This window comes from Schistocerca cancellata, chromosome 9 (genome assembly GCF_023864275.1).
Source record: "Schistocerca cancellata isolate TAMUIC-IGC-003103 chromosome 9, iqSchCanc2.1, whole genome shotgun sequence".
Classification (NCBI taxonomy): Eukaryota; Metazoa; Arthropoda; class Insecta; order Orthoptera; family Acrididae; genus Schistocerca; species Schistocerca cancellata.
This window is the reverse complement of record NC_064634.1, coordinates 286,572,620-286,587,685: the sequence shown is the minus strand read 5'-3', so window position 1 is coordinate 286,587,685 and position 15,066 is coordinate 286,572,620. Positions and strand designations below refer to the sequence as shown.

Sequence of the window (15,066 nt, the reverse complement as noted above, 5' to 3'; positions counted from 1 at the left end):
TTATAGAAATTGCTGTAGAGTTTATGAAGCGGTTTTCACTAATAGAGTGATTCAAGAGAAAGGTTTGTGTGTACAATTTATTACCGATAGACCAGACAAGTTGTCCATCCGTAGTTGACGTATAGTTCAGTAAGCGTAATACACTCAAAAAAAAAATAAATAAATAAAAATAAAAGAACGATGTGCCACGAAGGCATTAGGCGAAAGGGACGCAAATCGGTAGTTGTAATGTACATGTACAGATAAACAAATAATTATAGTTTCATAAAAATTTCACGATTGATTCGAAAACAGAGTTTCTCAAATTGAACAAATCATTAACTCGTTGGTCAACGTGCGGCCCTTTTGCAAGCAGTTATACGGCTTCGCATTGATTGACAGAGTTGTTGGATGTCATCCTGAGGGATATCATGCTAAATTCTGTGCAATTGGCGCGTTAGATAATCAAAATCCGGGACTGGTTGGAGGGAATGCACCTAATACTTCAAATGTTCACAATTTTGGAGAGATCCGGTGGCCTGGCTGTCCAAGGTACGATTTGGCAGAGACAAAGACAAGCAGTAGAAAATCCTGCTGTGTCTGTAGGCGGGTATGTCTCGCTGAAATGTAAGCCTAGGGTGGCTCGCTTTGAAGGGCAACGAAAACGGGGCGTAGAATATCATCGGCATACCATTGTGCTGTAAGGGAGCTACTAACGACAACCAAAGGGTCCTGCTATGAAAAGAAATAGTATCCCAAACCATTACTCTTGGTTCTCGGGCTGTATGGCGAGCAACTCTATTAGTGAAAACCGCTTCATAAACTCTACAGCAATTTCTATAATTAGTCTCCACATATAGACAGAAAAACATGGCGAGGAACTTTACAATATTGATATATGACAATATTGTATGTTAACTGGGGACCTAGAAACGACGGAGAGACTCCGTCCCCGCCCAAGCTGCAGTGGTTCACAATCCCACGACGACTACCACAGTCCACTTCAACCCTCCGCCGCCCCACACCGAACCCAGTGTTATTGTGTAGTTCGGCCCCTGGTGGACCCCCCCCCCCCCACCCCCCAGGGAACGTCTCACACCAGATGAGTGTAACCCCTATATTTGCGTGGTAGAGTGATGGTGGTGTATGCGCACGTGGAGAACTTGCTTGCGCAGCAATATCCGACATAATGTAGCTGAGGCGGAATAAGGGGAACAGCCCGTATTCGCTGTGGCAGATGGAAAACCGCCTAAAAACCATCCACAGACTGGCAGACGGGACCTCGACACAAGTCCGCTGGGCGGATTCGTGCTGGGGACCAGGCGCACCTTCCCACTCCGGAAAGCCGTGCATTAGACCCCTCGACTAACTGGGCGGGCAGTCTGCATGGTACCCCACCGCTGTCTGGGTGTCTCCAGACGAGTCTTCGATGGTCATCGCGGTCGGTTCGAGGCGGGACCCATCACTAAAGACAACCCTACTCCAGTCATTGGGATTCCATGCCGAAGACGTGTCTGGAGGCACTTCAGAAAGCGGTGAAATAACAATCTGACTATCCCCGCCATATGCCCTGACAACCAGGAATGATGGTCTGGGATGGAATTTCATTTTGTAGCAGGACCCCGTTGGTCACCATCCGTCGCACCCTTACAGCACAGTGGAACGTCGACGATATTCTACGACCCGTTTTGTTGTCCTTCACGGCAAGCCATCCTCGTTTACATTTCAGGAAGATAATGCCCGTCTGCTTGTCTTCATGCTTGCCAAACCCTACCTTGGCCAGCAAGGTAGCTGGATGTCTCCCCAATCGAGAGAGTTTGGAGCATTAGGTACAGGACCTTCCGATCAGCTTGGGATATCCCTCAGGAGGGCATCCAACAAGTCAATCAATCAGTGCCAAGCCGAATAACAGCTTGCATAAGCGTCAGACGTGGACCGCCGCGCTATCGACTTGCTCAGTTTCTGAAGCTCTTTCTCTTCAATCAGTCATCCAATTTATAATAATTTGTTTATCTGTAAATGTATATAACATCTACAGATTTCCGTCGCATTTGGATAATTCCTTCATGAGATGCCTCTTTTTGTTCCTCTTAGGGTGTAATTTGCGAATTCTGATGTCCCTAATCAATGGTATAAGGTTCGTTTTAGCCACAAACGTTAGAGTAGCTCATTCATGGATAATGTGACATGATATCTGTTAGTAGCAAACAACTCGAACATTCGTAGGCAAAGAGTGTGCTCACTGCGTGAAGTGATGTTTTGTTTCGCAACTTCGGACTTATCATGCGCAGTATCTCAATCGAGTGAACATTACGGTCTTCTCGACCTTCCTTGTACCATCAACGTATCGCCGCTATTAGAAACGACTCAACTGAAGCTTATTTGAGATATCTAAATGATCAAATGACGACACTGATTTCAAAAGATCACTGATTATCAAAATATTCGACAGTGATAAGAAAGTAATGGACGTCCCAGAAGGAAGACTGCTATTAGATACGACCAGCTGCTCAAAGCATATTAAGTGCTGCGCACTGAATAAGAATAATTGAAAGCATTACATTGTTATTAATAAGTATAGCGATACCGACATCCTGATACAGAGTACGTAACAAGTATTCTAAGCTTTGGTGCAAAGAACTGATAAACTCAATTTATTACTCACATCTACTTGGATATTGTTGCGTGCTTTTAAGATATTCTTTTCAAGGTTATCGATTGCACATAGCTTTTTGAAACACGTACCAATACACTCCATAGAAGGAAGACCAAAGACGTGAAATCACTATGAGGGGTGAGAGACAGCCGGGAAGAGGGACAAAGTGGTGCAGGTATTGACTTTTCCCATCTTGCGTCCGTCGTGATGGGAATACATGCCATAAATAATTTCTTCTTCTAAGCGCTGTTACAAAATGGAACGGTAGAGAAATATTCCGAAGGTGGTTCGAAGAACACTCTGCCAGGCAAGTAAGTGTAAATTGCATAGTAGTCGTGTAGTTGCAGATGCACTTTGGGTGAAGTTCTGTGTTAAGCAGTCCGATGTAATTAGTACAGCTTTGTCCTAATGCACTGTGTGGAACAAGGAAAATCCATTAGTTATTATCTGCACTTGAAACAAACAACACAATGTCATTAGCGAAACAACGGTGGTTCAGATACGCTCCGTTAACACATATTTCTACTTCGTCTGCTCTGTTTAAGGATATGAATATTTCCTCTAGGAGGGCTAAAAATATTTTCATGACATGGCCCATCTTTTACAGTAGTTTTGAATTTGTAACCATTCTGATGAAGTCTTTTGGAAGCTGAAGCACTAACTATGCACTTTTTTGGTGTTCTAAGACATATAGGTTCATTGGGTTGTTCCTCAAGGACTGCCGTAACAGTTACTGTAACACACATTTCTTCTCGAAACCTACGAATCCCACGCAAGAGCGAAAACAATCACATGCAATTATTTAGGGTCCAGAAAAAGGCTCTTACAGTGCTGCCACCATACTCCACTAAGTATTAGGTCTACAACTTTGCTTCCGCCGTTTTGCAATAGACGGCAGTAGTGGAAAGTAATGGTGCAAGTCGTTAGTCGTAAGTGTCGTATAGTTAGCTTAGGCATTTGAGAACATAACGCCGTCAAAATACCAGTCGATTTTTTATTGCATCATAAAGTTATTCTCGACTCAATACGTCAACTTATGAGCCCAATTCTCGTCATCTGCGGGAGGTTTCAATTTTCTGCTTTGATGCGAAGAAATCTGCGGCTGAGGCTCACAGAGAGCTGGGTAAGACCTATGATGAGACGCCTGTTAGTGACAGAACTTCGCAGAAAATGGTTTCCACGCTCCAAGAATGGTGATTTTGACGTCGATGACCGGCATGGTTGTGAAAGAGAGGAAGTTTTCGATGCTACTGCAACCGACGGGAACAATCACAGGAGATCGTTACCGAAAACAATTCATGGGTTTGAGCCGAGCACTGAAAGACAAACGGCCGCACTACAGCGACAGATATGAAAAAATGATTTTGCAGCATGACCATGCACGACCCCATGTCGCGATAGGCTACAATTCGACCTTTATCAAAGTCGTAAACGTGATGGTACGCATTTCTCCTCCTTACATTAGGCATCACAACAACGTTTCACCAGGCAACGCCGTTCAACTGCTGTATGTGTATGAGAAATCGGTTGGAAACTTTCCTCATGACAGCACGTTGTAGGTGTCGCCACCGGCGTCAATCTTGTTTGAATGCTCTGAAAAGCTAATCATTTGCATATCAAAGGATCTTCTTCCTGTCGGTTAAATTTCGCGTCTGTAGCACGTCATCTTCGTGGTGTAGCAATTTTAATGGCCAGTAGTGTAAGTGAAGTGAAAGGCTAGAGAAAACTCTGTGTTCCACACGTGAAATTAACAGCAGGCTACTTCAAAGTGACTCGGCAGTATTAGTAAGATTAAAACAAACTGTTTCAATATAATAGTAATATGACTGTTAGCAGATCATGGAATCAGTGGGTTCAGGATGGTAATACGGAACGCCGTGCTGGATACCAACGGCGTCGTATCACTAGCAGTCAAGATGACAGGCATCTTATCCGCATGGCTGTAACAGATCGTGCACCCACGTCTCGATCCCTGAGACAACAGATGGGGACGTTTGCAAGACAACAACCATCTGCACGAACAGTTCTACGAAGTTTGCAGCAGCATGGACCATCAGCTCGGAGACCATGGCTGCGGTTACCCATGACGCTGCATCACAGACAGAAGCGCCTGCGATGGTGTACTCAACGACGCACGAATGGCAAAACGCCATTTTCTCGGATGAATCCAGGTTCTGTTTACAGCATCATGATGGTCGCATCCGTGTTTGGCGACATCGCGGTGAACGCTCATTGGAAGCGTGTATTCGTCATCGCCATACTGGCGTATCACCCGGCGTGATGGTATGGGGTGCCATTGGTTACACGTCTCGGTCACCTCTTGTTCGCATTGACGGCACTCTGTACAGCGGACGTTACATTTTAGATGTGTTACGACCAGTGGCTCTACCCTTCATTCGATCCCTGCGAAACCCTACATTTCAGCAGGATAATGTACCACCGCATGTTGCAGGTCCTGTACGGGCCTTTCTGGATACAGAAAATGTTCGACTGCTGCCCTGGCCAGCACATTCTCCAGATCTCTCACCAACTGAAAACGTCTGGTAAACGGTGGCCGAGCAACTGGCTCGTCACAATACGCCAGTCACTACTCTTGATGAACTGTGGTATCGTGTTGAAGCTGCATGGGCAGCTGTACCTGTACACTCCATCCAAGCTCTGTTTGATGCAATGCCCAGGCTTATCAAGGCCGTTATTACGGCCAGAGGTGGTTGTTCTGGGTACTGATGTCTCAGGATCTATGCACCCAAATTTCTTGAAAATGTAATCACATGTCAGTTCTAGTATAATATATTTACCCAATTAATACCCGTTTATCATCTGTATTTCTTCTTGGTGTAGCAATTTTAATGGCCAGTAGTGCAATTTAACGCATAATGTTTTTCCACTTTTCCTGTATGCGATATAAATCTTCGAAACTGTACCCCTTGAAGCACCAAACACCTCGCTATCTTGGTAACGGAAACACACACCATGCGAGCACTAACAATTTTATTGCGTTCGAATTCACTTACCTGTGACATAATGTAGTGGCAATTACACAGAACACGACTCTGGCAATGAGTGACACAACGTATTGAGTACAGTGCACGGGTGCCGTTCGTGGTTAAATATAACACAACGTGCAGGTTAGGCTAGCATCTGCATTTTGTTCTAACGTGTATCTTGCGAGGTTGTCTAACTCCGTGACAACTATGTTTAACACTTGTACCTTCAACAAAGTGAAATGTATACGATAATTGGCTGGTTGTCGTTCACTGGTGGCTTCATCAGCGTCTCATTATCCATGCGGACTTATTTTGGACACGTCTGTTGCCTGCTTACCGTATCTCTTCCAACAAACACTTAAGTAACAACAGTTAAATACAGTATCGCAATCATTTATGGGTTTTCGAACTCACTTTCTACACTCGTCGTGTACAAGAAAACTACCACCTACCACAATAAACGAAAACAAAGGAAGGCATTTAACTAAAATCGAACAATTTGGTTAAGTGATTCTCTGTCACAAGTTAAAACTCTATGCCGGAACGTGCGTCGAACCTGATACCTGCTTTTTGCGGACAGTGCGCTAGCAGTTCCTCCGTCACCACGCATACGAATCGATTTAAAGATTCAACTTTCAATGGTTCCGTTCCATGTCTTCAAAATTTCTTAGAGGTCCTTCCACGATCCTGCGGTGCTACCTACCACGTGAAAATGATTGTTACAGACAATTTTACGTAACCATAGGCACCAAAGTAAAATGTTTTCTGGAAAATAAGATTTCGGTACTGTTTCATGTTTACCAGTCTATGAGTGCGCCAATGTAGGATTGTGCATTGTTACCTCTAGTTGACAGAAAGCGTAGGACAAGCCGCGTGAAAACTGAGAACGGCTATTAAGAGCTCGCACTAAGTACGTGTAAAAACAGGAGAAAAATAAAGTATTTGATGATATATAAATGTTTTCACTTGGAATTGTTAATGAATGATATTGAAATAAACATATTTATTTTAGGAGGTATCCAGTAATTTCAGGTGGTAGGCCTATAATCCGACACGCAAAGCAATGAGTGTTGATGTACTTTCTGCCAGGTACAATTTCTGAAGCTTTTGGCAGACAGCCACATTTTGTCAATCTTTCTTGCTTCTACGTCAGTCACCTTCTGGCATTGAATACAAGAACTGCCATACGGTAGCTACTTAACATGTTTGTGGCCTTCACGTCTATCTGTGATAAGTAACTCGCCTGTCACCTGACAGCATTCGTGTTGTGATTTATCTTCAAGTATTTTATCAAGTGGCCATCAAAAGCTATCTCGGATTTAGTACTTCAAGACTCGCTACTGAATACAGTCGTTCTCGTGTCGTGCAGTTATCTTCGATAAACTGTAGTAGGAAGCAAAAGAATTCAAATTGTCGAGGAGAGAGCAGATTTATGTTTTGTTGCTAAATCTCACGGAAATATGAATACTGTTTTCTGAACTTCGGTGCTGACTGAAATAGTGCGATTTTACATCAGGCACTTGTTGGAATATCAGTTGTAGTTTAGTTTCTGTCTTCCAGGGATCGCAGTTATGGTGCTCCTCTTATTTGTTTGCCAGAGAAAAACAAATGTGACTAAAATGTAATATATAACTCATATTATGTACACGATACCTCGCAGATGATTAATATTACGTAACTGTACATAAAATCTAATTTATTAGACTGAACCCCCTCATACTGCTGTCAGAATTTCTGAACATCGTGACCTGGAGTGAAAAAGGAACTGTGCACCAGTTTGGGGACCTTCTCAGAGGTCTTGTGGTGCTTTCTACCGCATCAAAATGATTGTTACAATTTGACGTATCCATTGCCTCCAAAGTAAAATGATCCATTAATTTTAGCGCGTGCAGCCGCATAAAATTTAGTCCTTCTCGCCGGCCATGGGGCCGAGCGGTTCTAGGCGCTACAGTCTGGAACCGCGCGACCGCTACGGTCGCAGGTCCGAATCCTGTCTCGGGCATGGATGTGTGTGATGTCCTTAGGTTAGTTAGGTTTAAGTAGTTCTAAGTTCTTGGGGACTGATGACCTCAGAGTTTAAGTCCCATGGTGCTCAGAGCCATTTTTTAGTCCTTTTCTTAATATTTCGGCCACATACCTTTCAGTCATGTTCAGATCGAGCCGACAGACTGAGGCAAGAGCACAGCCCATAAAGACTGCCACCATCCTTCCCAGACGATGATTGTTCTTAGAGCGTTGTTTCACAGAATATATACACCGAGGTTAGCGATGTCCATTTATACAGATCGTGGCAGTTTCGCGTACACGAGGTATAAAAGGGCAGTGCATTGGCGAAGCTGACATTTATACTAAGGTGATTCATGTGAATAGGTGTGATTATGAGGGCACAGTCCGCCTGCTTAGCTGGGTGGTAACGTGTTCGCCTCCCATGCACGCGTGCCGAGGTTCGACTCCCGACCGGGTTGGAGATTTTCTCCGCTAGGGGACTGGGTGTTGCGTTGTTCTCATCACCGTCGCGCACGTCGCCCAATGTGGCGTCGACTGAAATAAGACTTGCTCTTGGCGGCCAAACTTCCCCGGATGGGGCCTCCCGGCCAGCGATGCCATATAGCACTCCGTCTTCAGGCCACGAGTGGCCTACCGGGACCATCCGACCGCCGTGTCATCCTCAGCGGAGGATGCGGATAGAAGGGGCGTGGGGTCAGCACACCAACCTCCCAGTCGTTATGATGGTATTCTTGACCGAAGCCGCTGCTATTCGGTCGAATAGCTCCTCAATTGGCATCACGAGGCTGAGTGCACCCCGAAAAATAGCAACAGCGCATGGCGGCCTGGATGGTCACCCATCCAAGTGCCGAACACGCCCGACAGCGCTTAACTTCGGTGATCGCACGGGAACCGGTGTAGCCACTGCGGCAAGGTTGTTGCCGCCAACGATGCCATATGCTCATTTCGTTTTTTCATGACGGCACAAGGGGAATTAACACATGTGGAATGTTAGTTGGAGCTAGACGCATGGGACAGTCCATTTCGGAAATCGTTAGGGACTTAAATATTCCAAGATACACAGTGCCAAAAGTGTTCCGAGAGTACCAAATTTCAGACATTGCCTCTTACCATGAACAACGCAGTCGCCGACGTCCTTCACTTAACGACCGACAGCAGCGGTGTTAACGTAGAGTTGTCAGCGCTAACAGGAAAGCAACACTACGTGAAATAACTGCAGAAATCAATGTGGCACGTACGACGAACGTATCCGTTAGAACAGTACGGCGAAATTTGTCGTTATGGGCTATGGGAGCAGACGACCGACGCAAGTGCCTTTGCTAAGGCTGCAGTCACACTGGCTCCGATATTGGTGGATTCCGCCGACGGCTGACATCTTTTCGTATCAGTAAGCCGCTACGTGCGCGGTCACACTATAGCCGATCCTATCTCCCGAACGTACAGACTTCGGACGACAATCGGTGAAATTCAAATCAGTTTGTTTTCTTCGGTCTAATCGACCGAATTTCTCGTACACGAAATGTGGAGCGTGAGAAACTGATAAATTTAGTCCAAGGAAGAGTGAGTTGTAGCATCCTGAGGGTGAAAATGTCATAATCGGGATATATTTCGGAATCTATGGGCTGAAATCGTAGCTTTATTCGAAACCTCAAATAGCCAAAAACTTTATCGGAAATATTAGGCATAGATTGTAACTTCAAAAATTAATTTGTTCAAGCGAAGAGGGTGGCGTGTTTTATATGCTTGTAGCTACTGTACTGGATCTTTTTTTGTGGTAGATTGTCATTAGTTGCCTACAAATTATCATTACTGCTTACTGGCGTTTTATGTCAATAGGGTAGTGATACTGTTAATATGAAGTGGTTTACAAATGTGATGTACGGTATGTATTTCCATTTTTAGGTTTTCAGAGTACTTCATGCTATACTTTATACTTGTCTTTCACTTGTGTGCTGAATGACAGTCACTGAAGGTTAACTTACGTACGTCAGCACAACTTTAAATACATACAGCGAAACAGTGTTTATATCTTGCATTGCAAGATCACCGCGAATTATCTCGAGTGTGTAACAGAACATTTCTCCCATCATCTCATATATTCATAGAAGTTGTCTGGTTATTCCGATAACTGAGGACAGAGTGTTTAGTACTCGCCATGTTCTTAACAAAACAGGAAAGCATTTTGAGGCGTGGTATAATAAACTGGAAAAATAATTTGATCAAGTGAGAAGGGTGGCTTATCTTTTACTTAAAGTTACTTGTAACCTCCCAAGAAAAAATAAAAGGAAAATATTTAAATGTGAATAGACATCCTGCTAAGTGTAACCTTCCCACAAAAATATGAAAATGAAAAGAATGGAATTAAATTGCAAATAGTGCCAAATGTTAGCTTCCACAGTAATAAAACTCAATGATAATAAAAATGTGCAAAAATGTTAAGTCCCCAGAAAATTAACGTTAAGATCAACCTGATAAATTTATATAAGGGCAGCTGCGCTGACCTTAGGCCCTGTGCCGTAATTAATCTGGTAAATTGATTCTGGGAGGAAAAACGTAGCAAATATTGTTTCAATTGTAATGATTCTTTTTTTAAAAAAAGATTGCTTTGAAAACGAAATTATTATTGGGGCATTTCTTGAACAAATTAATTACAATTAACATACATTACATTATCAGATGTGCGCAATGCTGCTTCATTACCTTATTTAACAATATACCTCGTCCTGAATCGTGACCAGAGATGGAGGGAGAGCACGTCCCGGATCCATGTCGACGCCCGCTCAGTACAACTACTGACTGACTACTACTGCAGACAGAGTGCAACTCGCAACTGAACTCTCGCGCGGTCAAGCGCAGACTAGCAACGATAAATAACTCTCTGGTCAGAGATTCTGTCATGCCTCGCCATCGCTGGTACTGTTTCATACTGTAGTGGATCTTTTTGGTTTGTGGTATGTGGACATCAGCTGTCTGCAGATTATTATTGCTGCTTACTGGCGTTCTTTTTTTAGCAGTAGTGTGTTGATTCTGTTACGTGAAGTGGTTTGAAAATGTGGTGTACGTATGTGTTTCCACTTTTCAGTGCCTTAAGTGTTCAGAGTATCTTGCACTAACTTTGTGTTTGTCTTCACACGTATATTGAATGTCAGTCATTGAAGGTTAATTGACATATACCTGCACAATGTTAAATAAATTCAGTAAAACAAATTTCGAGTAGGCACCTACTTGTAGAGGTGTGATTTGAGGTCTATTAAAAACATCCAATCCTCACATTAAAGATGCATTTCTGGTTCAAGCAAAACCAGAAGTGACATGTTGATATTTAACATCTGTCAATTACATCTTTCTGATAATTGGGCCTATACGACGTTCTGAAAAGAACAGTTTCAAAGTTTTTGTGTGATATGTTAGAAGTTATTTACGATGTTCTAAATACTAATTTAAAATCTAATATTTTCATTCGTTCGACAGCCAGTCGAACGAGACATACCGTCTTGCGCGGAGGTATCGAACGGAGCACATTATTTTGGCACGTATTTTTTCTACATTTTTTACAAAAGGAGCCAATGTATTAATTAATGTTACATTACTAAATGTTACCACTGCAGACCTACTGAATTATAGCCAACACTACTGGCAACCGTATGACCATCACTGCAACGTACCTCCACATTAAATGTTCCTTTTCTGATTTCCGACCCACTATTGCGACTCGGTTCTTCGGAATTTGAAAACGTCGTATTTCATTCGTGAAGGGTTGCTGGTAAAGTGGTTTTGATCCTCCGATTATCTTCAGTAGTCAACTGTTTATTAACAGCCTACGTGGCAGCCTTTCTACGGCTAGCATACCGATCCACATAGGGAAGCATTTCCAAACATGTGAAGTTATTGCGGTCACGGGCGAGACGCTAGTGTTGGCGACCGTGGGCTGTCGACCGTGAACATTTGATTTGTGGGCTGGGGGTCTGCATGAAGTCTAGCAGCCAGTCTTGCGTCTCCCGTGTTGCAGCTGCAAAGTCAGAAGCAGGTCATGAGCAGTGTCTCTTCTCTTGTTAATGACGACTTGTGTGCTTATATTAAAACAAAGACTGTCTACACTGATGTCTGTAGTCCGAATACAGGGTGCAACAAAAAGGCATGGCCAAACTTTCAGAAAACATTTCTCACGCACAGAGAAATAAAATGAGCATGGGTCCGAAAACGCTTTATTTCCACGTTACAGCTCATTTTCTTCTTCTCTTCTAATCGCATTGATCATGGGGAACACACAGAAACAGAAGGTACCGACATTATCTGAAACATTTTTTTTTTTTTTTTTTTTTGCCAGCCGGTGTGGCCGAGTGGTTCTAGGCGCTACAGTCTGGAACCGCGAGACCGCTAAGGTCCTGCCTCGGGCATGGATGTGTGTGATGTCCTTAGGTTAGTTAGGTTTAAGTAGTTCTAAGTTCTAGGGGACTGATGACCTTAGATGTTAAGTCCCATAGTGCTCAGAGCCATCTGAACCTCTTTTTTTTTTCTTTTTTTTTTCTTTCTTTTTTTTTTTTTTGATTGCATCTTTCAACGCGTTCGAGCACCTTTTCATAAAGCACGGCCTGTGGCGGAGTGGTTACACGTCAGTAACGTTCCTGTAATGGATTGGCGTGCACAGAGTCCTGCCCTGAATCCTATAGAACACCTTTGGGATGTTTTGGAAAGCCGACTTCGTGCCAGGCCTCTCCGACCGACATCAATACCTCTCCTCAATGCAGTACTCCGTGAAGAATGAGCTGCCATTCCCCAAGAAATCTTCTAGCAGCTGACTGAACGTGCGCCTGCGAGAGTGGAAGCTGTCATCAAGGCTAAGGGTGGGCCAATACCATACTGAATTCCGGCGTTACCGATGGAGGGCGCCACGAACTTGTAAGTCATTTTCAGCCAGGTCACCGTACACTTTCGATCACATAGTGTACATTTCACACCGCCATGTTACACGCTACATTTCGGAGCCCTCTAGCAGCAGAGGGTTGCAAATATGGTTCAAATGGTTCAAATGGCTCTGAGCACTATGGGAGTTAACATCTTAGGTCATCAGTCCCCTAGAACTTAGAACTACTTAAACCTAACTAACCTAAGGACATCACACACATCCATGCCCGAGGCAGGATTCGAACCTGCAAATATGGAGACATGAAGAATAAATGTGTAGAATGTTAGTAACGGTCGTTTTATTTAAAGTAGCTTCAAGAGTTTTCACATAAAAAATTCGGAGAAATTACTTTTCAGCACGCCCTCCGATTTAATATACAGAACTGACAAAGTATATGTTATTCTACATATAAGACTAACATAAAACAGTAAAAATATATAGGCTTTTCTCCGCAAGTAACCTAAAGTAGAACTCTTTTGTGTAATACGACATTTAAGTACATATATATATAAATTTTCCATTATTTACTTTTTTCATTTTAAAATGATCTACCCTACGACTCAGGAGCATAAAAATGTTTACTAGAATATACTAAAATCACAAAATCTTAGTGACAGAATAAAGAATCATTTAAAAAGTATCCTTCCAGTAGAGCGCGCTACATTTGTAAAGCTGAGACTTTTTGGGGACATACAAAGCGCATCGCACGACCACAATGGATGTACCAGCCAGTCCACATCACAAAGAATAATAGCACAATTTGGGTGGTTCAAATGGCTCTGAGCACTATGGGACTTAACATCTATGGTCATCAGTCCCCTAGAACTTAGAACTACTTAAACCTAACCAACCTAAGGACTTCACACAACACCCAGTCATCACGAGGCAGAGAAAATCCCTGACCCCGCCGGGAATCGAACCCGGGAACCCGGGCGCAGGAAGCGAGAACGCTACCATACGACCACGAGCTGCGGACAGCACAATTTGGACCACAGATTCGAGCTGCCTACGAATTTCCAAACTCACTGGTAATAATTTGAGACCAGTCGGATTATTAATAAACAATTCATCAAAGAACTCAATCGTTTTAAGCCGTTTGATTACTTTTCCCCAGCCAGTTACTGACACCGAGGGACTGCCTACATGGAGCGCTATCAAATGGAGAGGTCAGAGTAATTTTCGCATTCTCCATTTGTTTAATGTAGAAAATACTCAAAACGGAGAATTTTCTTTACAGTCCTTGGCCGTTACATTTGAAATTTAGCTGAAGCCACGTGGTGGCGTAGGATAACCAGTTCTCCCTAGTTCGGAGAATTAGCGCTCAAACAGGTGTCCCAAATTGAGGGTCCTAGAGTCCCGGCCTCCCGCCGGGTCGTAGTCACACCTCCGCTTCGTTCCCTCCTCCTGTCACATTGGCTCCGGGGGTCTGCTTGTTAACTGCGGACGCACGCTACGGTTCGGTGCCCAAGTTTACAAATAGGTCCGACAGCCACGCACCGGGGGCTTTCGGTTGCCGATCTCAGACGCCTTCACTTTGCGGACTGTAGTATCATCATCATCATCATCATCATCATTTAAGACTGATTATGCCTTTCAGCGTTCAGTCTGGAGCACATAGCCACCCTTATACAGTTCCTCCATGATCCCCTGTTCAGTGTTAACATTGGTGCCTCTTCTGATGTTAAACCTATTACTTCAAAATCATTCTTAACCGAATCCAGGTACCTTCTTCTCGGTCTGCCCCGACTCCTCCTACCCTCTACTGCTGAATCCATGAGTCTCTTGGGTAACCTTGCTTCTCCCATGCATGTAACATGACCCCACCATCTAAGCCTGTTCGCCCTGACTGCTACATCTATAGAGTTCATTCCCAGTTTTTCTTTGATTTCCTCATTGTGGACACCCTCCTGCCATTGTTCCCATCTACTAGTACCTGCAATCATCCTAGCTACTTTCATATCCGTAACCTCAACCTTGTTGATAAGGTAACCTGAATCCACCCAGCTTTCGCTCCCATACAACAAAGTTGTCGAAAGATTGAACGGTGCGCAGATAACTTAGTCTTGGTACTGACTTCCTTCTTGCAGAAGAGAGTAGATCGTAGCTGAGCGCTCACTGCATTAGCTTTGCTACACCTCGCTTCCAGTTCTTTCACTATGTTGCCATCCTGTGAGAATATGCATCCTAAGTACTTGAAACTGTCCACCTGTTCTAACTTTGTTCCTCCTATTTGGCACTCAATCCGTTTATATTTCTTTCCCACTGACATTACTTTCGTTTTGGAGTTGCTAATCTTCATACCATAGTCCTTACATTTCTGATCTAGCTCTGAAATATTACTTTGCAAACTTTCAATCGAATCTGCCATCACAACTAAGTCATCCGCATATGCAAGACTGCTTATTTTGTGTTCACATATCTTAATCTCACCCAGCCAGTCTATTGTTTTCAACATATGATCCATAAATAATATGAACAACAGTGGAGACAGGTTGCAGCGTTGTCTTACCCCTGAAACTATTCAGAACCAT

At 43.6% G+C, this 15,066-nt stretch overlaps 1 protein-coding gene across 2 annotated transcripts in view; it reads left to right on the top strand.

Annotated features, from left to right (window-relative positions):
• Window positions 1-15,066, top strand: part of LOC126100414 (protein I'm not dead yet-like) — a 241,891-nt gene that overhangs the window by 84,910 nt on the left and 141,915 nt on the right. The window lies entirely within an intron of this gene.